The sequence below is a fragment of the Sitodiplosis mosellana genome, unplaced genomic scaffold (genome assembly GCF_009176505.1).
Source record: "Sitodiplosis mosellana isolate CC-2019 unplaced genomic scaffold, AAFC_SMos_1.0 Smas_scaffold_6197, whole genome shotgun sequence".
NCBI lineage: Eukaryota > Metazoa > Arthropoda > Insecta > Diptera > Cecidomyiidae > Sitodiplosis > Sitodiplosis mosellana.
In genome coordinates this window covers 7944863-7952328 of record NW_022601438.1, presented here as the reverse complement: position 1 = coordinate 7952328, position 7466 = coordinate 7944863, and positions in this window count along the sequence as shown.

The window sequence follows — 7466 nt, the reverse complement described above, 5'->3', positions numbered from 1 at the left end:
CATGTAATAATGAGCAAAGAAAGCGTTGCTTACGTTTTAATATGCCCGAAAATGGTAGTTATTTGGCTTCAACTGTAATTAATGCATCTTCGATGTATACGCATAGAGAAAAATGGCAGATGCGAAGTTTTAGCTCGATCAAATAGGTTCTCTATAGCGATATCTCTTCAGAATGTTCTTAGAAGCCTACTAGATTCTTTTACATTTAGAATAGTTGTTTGAAGATAATTAAAATTTCGAAATTACATCTACAAAATTGACAAAATGTTAATCCTGTTGTTGTGTAACATGTCTTTTGATAATTTTGAACCAATTTCATTTAACAAATGGAACGGTAAGATGTTTCTACTTTATACCTTTTGTTCACCTTCCAAATAATTGAGAATTTATCTTCACCTGCCAAAAAATTGTTTTCATTGAATGAATCAAACGATGTTTGAAAATTATCCAGACATCCCAGATAAGACATATTGAACTGAGCTATTTTCAAATGGCTGTCTGTTTGGTACATTTTGATTTTGTGACTATCTAGCCATGCAAATTCATGTGGAATGATCAATTTAAATTGATTACGACAAATAAATTCGTGGAAAGGATTGAAAAAGGTACCCTAAATTCATCACTCGATATGAATTTGCATGGCTAGATAGTCACAAAATCAAAATGTACCAAACAGCCAGCTATTTGTAAATGGCTCAGCTCAATATGCAGCCAAACGGAATGTCTGATATTATCTATTATAACTTTCATCCCCCACTCCAAAAAAAAAGATGACGTTGAAGCGAATCGAACAATCGATGGCAACATTTCGTAAATCGTGCGTGGAACGAATTGGGGTTGATCCATCTCTCATTGATGGCGTACGCCGCGGTGAATTCCCAGAAAATGACACAAATTCGAAAATATTATTGACTAAGCTGGATCTCATTACTAGAATTGCATTCCTTAAATCAGTTCTGTATTTAAAATCCGGGTACTTTTCCATTTTATTTTCAGTGTTTTGCATTATGCTTAGCCGAGTTAACGGGATGTGTAAGTCGAATTATTCTACTAGCACTCGTTCCGCTCAATATTTGAGTCTAAAAATGAACTATTTTCATTTTGTTCAGTTAAACCGGAAAAAGGAGGTGTCAGAGTCAAGAATTAAAAATCTAATCGAGACACATTTGCCAGTAGATTTGAGGGGATTAGCTCTCAGCGCATACGAAGCATGCAAACATATTCGTAAGTACATGGATCATTTGAACGTCATTTCAAGTTTTGTTGTTGCTTATTGGAACATTTCGATGTTCTTTCATCCATTTGTTTCATGTGTGTTCCTTCCGCTTTTTAGAAGAAGCCTATAAAGATCCCTGTGATAGAATCTACTATTCCACGAAGTGCATTGTTTCATTCCTGAACACTTGATGTTCCTATGAGGATCATCTGTTATCTACGAGAAAGAGTGGAGAGTTGACGAGAGTCTTCTCACGCAAATCCATTTCTAAATCAGTTTCAATAAATGGATGGCAGAAGTTTTTATCTTGTTTATGAATAAAAAACACATTTTTTCAAGAAAAATTATAACAGACATAAAGTTTGAATGCTTTTTTTCATTTATTGAAATGTACCGAATATTACTTTCTCTAAAAAAATGTATCCACTTTGACTGCGTATGTGCATCAAAAGCAGAAAGAACGAATTGATACTTTTTTCCCGTACATTTGCTTGCCCTCCCTCACTATACTCCCATTTGAAGAGGTCAATGCTCCGAAAACGGTGTCTGTGTTTCGGAACAAGGAAGCAGCAACCTTTTACTAAATTAATATGAGATTAGGAGTTCATTTATGGTGTTTATTGTTCATGGCAAAGCTTTCAAAGCATCCACAGCTGTATAATTAAGACGGAATTTTTCGATTAGAATTTTTATTTTAGAACAATGCGTTGATACCACTTCAGAATCTCATTGTAACTTGTTATAAATCAATTAATAGCATAGACAATGGTATGAAGGACAAAACAGCAGTTAACTTTAGTTATATCCGGTGGATAGTGACTTCAGTTAACTACAGTTGACTATTTTGTTTGAAAGAATCAAAGCAAGCACAATAGACGGATAAAACGTCTGAAACGCGTTGACAATCTTTTGACATGGACAGCAATTAGTGGATCAAATGCGTCGGAGTTTACTGGATGGGCGTTGTTCTTTCTCATATTCGAATCGTGCAATGTGCACGCAAGAAACTGGCTTATAAAAAAGAAGATACGATGTTTAAGCTCGCTCAAACCGATTATAGAATTTCCACAGTAATCGCCACTGCTTCAAAATAAGCCAACAAGATTTCCCAGCATTCAATATCCAAACATTCATATACATAAAAAACAGCTGTACCAATTTCATTATTCCTCAGGATAAACATCAAAACCGGCAAAATGCTAACACAAATCTATAATATCATATCGTTTATTGTGATTTCGAGTTATTTTGATTTGACATATGGAGCGGTAAGAACTTTTTTGAGTGGTTTTTTTGATCATTACTCTTAAGCTGTTGATTAACTGAGTTTAATCAGAAAAAAAAAATAATTTCCATTACAAAATAAAAAGATGACAATGAAGCAAATCGAACAGTCGTTGGCGATGTTTCGGAAATCGTGCGTAGAAAAAACTGGAGTTGATTCAGCTCTAATCGATGGAATGCACAAAGGGAACTTTCCAGATGATGACAAAAAATTAAAGGTAGTCCCCGTTTATTGAATGAATAATACTTTATTTAGGATACGAAAACATGTTATCGATGTTACTCTTTTTCCTGTAGTGCTTCGCGCTCTGCATAGCCGAAACTGCTGGAACAGTAAGTCAATATTCTCCATCTCTGGATGTTGAAAATAAAATTTTAGCATTTTTTCAGTTAACCAAGAAAAAGGAGTTGTCGGAGACAAAAGCAAAAAAGCAAATTGAAACCCAATTGCCAGCCAATTTGAGAGAACTGGCGCTGGGTGCATTAGAAAATTGCAAAGATGTTCGTAAGTACTCGAGTGCATCTACACTGTCCATTTCGATCAATTTTATTACTTTAATGTTTTTTTCTTCTTCAGAAAAAGGTTATAAAGATCCCTGTGATAGAATGTACTATTCCACAAAGTGCATGTATGAGTTCAGCCCCAATAACTTTTTATATCCATGAAAGATAACTGATATCAACAAAAGAGAGTACAACATTTTAGCGGTCAATTCATTCATTGTATTTTTAGATAATTATTTTGTTTCAAAGGGTAGTTTAAACTTAAATTGATCAAAGTTATTCTTTTCGCACAAAGCAAAAGCTATCATTCAATTGAATTTTTGCATCACTTTTTCAGGACACACAATTTACTCTACCTTGCCACCATTGCGTTGACCTTACAAATTTTCTTACCGTGTTTCTTCGCCAACGAAGTAATTGTCCAAAGTTTCAAATTATCCTGAAATGTCTACGAATCTACATTAAAAACGACTCAAAATTCTAAATTTCAAACAGTTCGGATTTTATTCTATAATTTATCGCCAACACAATTGAATTATAGCTATTAGTTACATCCCAAGAGAAACGGCCAATATGTTTATACGCTGTCTATCCGCCGAAAATACACTACAATATATATTCACGCTTATTGGACGCCGAATTGAATATATATTTTAGTGTATATTCGGTGTATTCTTCAGCGTGAAACATATTGAATCAACGAATGCATTCATGGCCACCAGAGGGCGCCTGAATATGTTTCAGTATGTTTCACGCCGAAGAATAGGCCAAATATACACTAGAATATACATATATTCAATTCGGCGTTCAATAAGCGTGAATATATATTGTAGTGCATTTTCGTTGGATAGACACCGTATAAACATATTGGCCGTTTCTCTTGGGATAAGTATGGCTATAAACATGAGCGTAAACGTAGCTTCTTCTGCGTTTTAATATTAGACTTAAGTATTCAACAAATGCATTTGAGATCTATTTTTTAGTTTTTTTTTGTATTCTTCATATTACTTTGAATCAAATAGTTTGTTGGAAAAGTGCCGCATTTAACCCGTTTGTGCACGGTTAGAATTTTTCTTTCCAGTTTCATTTTACTAATATTTATATACTACATGATCCTCTGAATAAAAAACTGTATGAGCATTTTTTTGTCTGACGCTTAGTTTGGCCAGGGCCCTATTTCACGAAATGTTTTCGTGAGAAGATTTCATGAAATTTTCTTGCTGAGTACATTTGGTGAAACAAATGTATTCTTATGTAAAAATAAAGAAAATTTCAAAAAAAATTGAAAATATTCTCAAAATTTTGACATTTGATTCAGCGCCAATTTTGAATTTTGAGAATTTCTCACAAAAATACGACACCATAAATTAGTTGGCTCAAAAGAAAATGAGAATTTTTTCAAATGATTAGAAAAAAAATCTTATCAAAGTTCATTTTCGTTTTTATAGACCCCCGAAATATCAAAATAGTTTTATTTTCAACATAAAACAAAATTATCGTGATAATACTAAAATGTCCTCTTGAAAATTGTTTTTTTTATTTCAAAATCTGAGAAAAACGCAAACGCTGTAAAATATTCATTTATTCGAATAAGAACGAAAAAAAAAATTGAAAATATTCTCAAAATTCATTGTGCATAGTCAATGTGTCAATGGTCACACTAAGAGTTTAAGACTTGCTGTATAAAAATATTCTACGGCTTTAATAAAATGAAGAATGGAAATGAGTTTCAAAGTTGTTAAAGTTTCAGTAAAATTCAATTTTTAAATCAATATATTTGTTAATGAAAAAGTATTTAAACGTGAGATTTTTTAGTGAAACAGAAATTTTGAGATTTTCTCGAAAATGCAAAAATGAAAATATTTTCATGTGAAAACATTTCGTGAAATAGGGCCCAGGTAGCAAAAAATTTGAGACCCATTTAGTGAGAAAAAACAATGAAAAAATAATTTTTTCTAAATTTTGAAATTATATACGCTAACACACTCACGGTAAGTATGTTAGTCTAACTTATTGATATGCTACCGCATGTTACGAACGGTTCTATATAAGTATTTTGCTTTAGAATCTTTATTCTAGGAAATTATTATGTGTGTGGTTTTGGCTTTTTTAGTGCATTGTGCAAACATAGAATGAATAATTGATTCTTCTTTTTTTTCATATACCTGTTTTGATCCGGGGATTCGGAACCAAAAATCGTGACGGTGTCCGGAGAATATACGGGGAAAGTGTTGCGAACCAATTCAGAAATGATGTCGGCGAGATTCATTTCAGGGGCTACGAAAAAATGTTTTAGATTAACCAGTTGATAAAAAAGAGAGAGATCGAGGGAAAATAGATCAAATACGGCACAAATCACACCGCGAAAAAATGGTATTTATAAATCTTCTTAATAACGAACTGAATTGTTCTACAAGCGGTAGCCAATTGAGACAATGAATTGATTTTTTGGATTAAAGCAAGAAGTTTCTCGTCGCCGATTTGAATGTTAAATGAGTTTGAGAGAAAGTTATCGTCACCGGTCATACGGAAATCGCCATTTATTCCTTTGTGCATAGCGAATGAATGGCCACCGCCACACATACAACATCAGAGAGAAATTTTCGTTTAGATTTCATTGTGATGTGTGTTTGACGTTGACTCGTTTCGATTCATTATTCTCTTATTTCGGTGCCACGTTTCATTCCACATTCACAATATGTGGTTGTATAGTATGGCAATGCAATGGACAAAACTCCGTTGTCCATCCCAAAGCCATATATTCATTTCATGGCAGTGTTTTCTGATGCCATCGTTTTTAAAAATCATTTAATGAATCATTATTATATAGTATAAATGTATATGTGTCGGGCGGGCGCTCAATGCTGATTAAATCTATCTATTTTAGCAGGAGGACATAGCTTCAACTCCAACCACCGGCAATGGCAATCTTTCGGTGTATCCTCATTGTGTACTATTGGGTGTATAACTTTTGCTTCCGCCGTTTTTTACCGCTGGAGCCATCTGTTGGAAAACGGCGGAAGCAAAGTTATACGTCCAATATATATCACGCACAATTAAAAGAGCACTTGCTGTGATTTATCGGTAAGCAAGCAAGTGCGCTCACAGTTCAATGAAACGATTTACATCTTTATTATGAAAATCCAATGGCCCGGAATGATATTCCATAAGTACAACAATACGAATATGAAACTTCCAGTACTCACCCAATTTATTGAATCTGTTTAAACTGGAGCTTGATCCACGTAAGCTAGTAACCTATCGAAATCAAAAATTCAATAATTAAAATTGAAATGGGATCAAAGCTTGGGTTGTATTACCTGACTTTTTACACAGAAATATACAATATTTCCCCAGTCGCCTGAGAATGGTCCAAGTAAACGGTTCCCATACACTTTGACTCCATGAGGTTCACTGCGTGCACTGCTCGAACCAGTCAGCGACGTCTTGCTAGAGCGGCTGGCAACAACGGCGGCACAACTTGCGCTTGCCCTTGCACAACGCCTTGTTGGAATGCGGCATTGGCAACGTTTTGCACGGCGTTTTGTGCGACTGCAACGTTCTGCGCCGCTTGACGATTCGCCTACAAGTTGTTAAGGGCTGTGACGAAACTCTGGCGCACCGAGTTGATCCGGTTCTTCATGTTATTTTTGATTTGGCTGGTGTAGCCGTCAGTTTGGCCTGCCGTCAACGAACCCTCCACTACGCCAATCTGCCGTAAAGCCAGAACAATCTAGTCGCGCGTCATACTACCATTAAATGGTATATCACCCGAAACGAACAATGCACGCAGCTCTCGGAGTACGTCAATGTTTGGAATGACAGCATTGGCGGCAATGTTGAAGGTGTTGGTGGCTGTAGTGTGCGCTGGCCCAAGCAAGGCCGAAGCCGCTGCTAAATCCGCCAACGTCGGATTGTTGATGTTAACTTGTTGTTGCTGTGGTTGAGCCATCTGAATAAGAAAAAGAACAAACGTAAGTTAGTGAACTGTTGGAAAAACCATGAGCTCCGCCTTGGATTTAAAACCTAACCAACCTGATATGCATTATGCTTAGCCGAGTTTACGGGATGTGTAAGTCGAATATTTCTACCAGCACTCGTTCCGCTCAATATTTGAGTCTAAAAATGAAATATTTTCATTTTGTTCAGTTAAACCGGAAAAAGGAGGTGTCAGAGTCAAGAATAAAAAATCTAATCGAGACACATTTGCCAGTAGATTTGAGGGGATTGGCTGTCAGTGCATACGAAGCATGCAAACATATTCGTAAGTACATGGATCATTTGAACGTCATTTTAAGTTTTGTTGTTGCTTATTGGAACATTTCGATGTTCTTTCATCCATTTGTTTCATGTGTGTTCCTTCCGCTTTTTAGAAGAAGCCTATAAAGATCCCTGTGATAGAATCTACTATTCCACGAAGTGCATATATAATTTCATTCCTGAACACTTGATGTTTCTATGA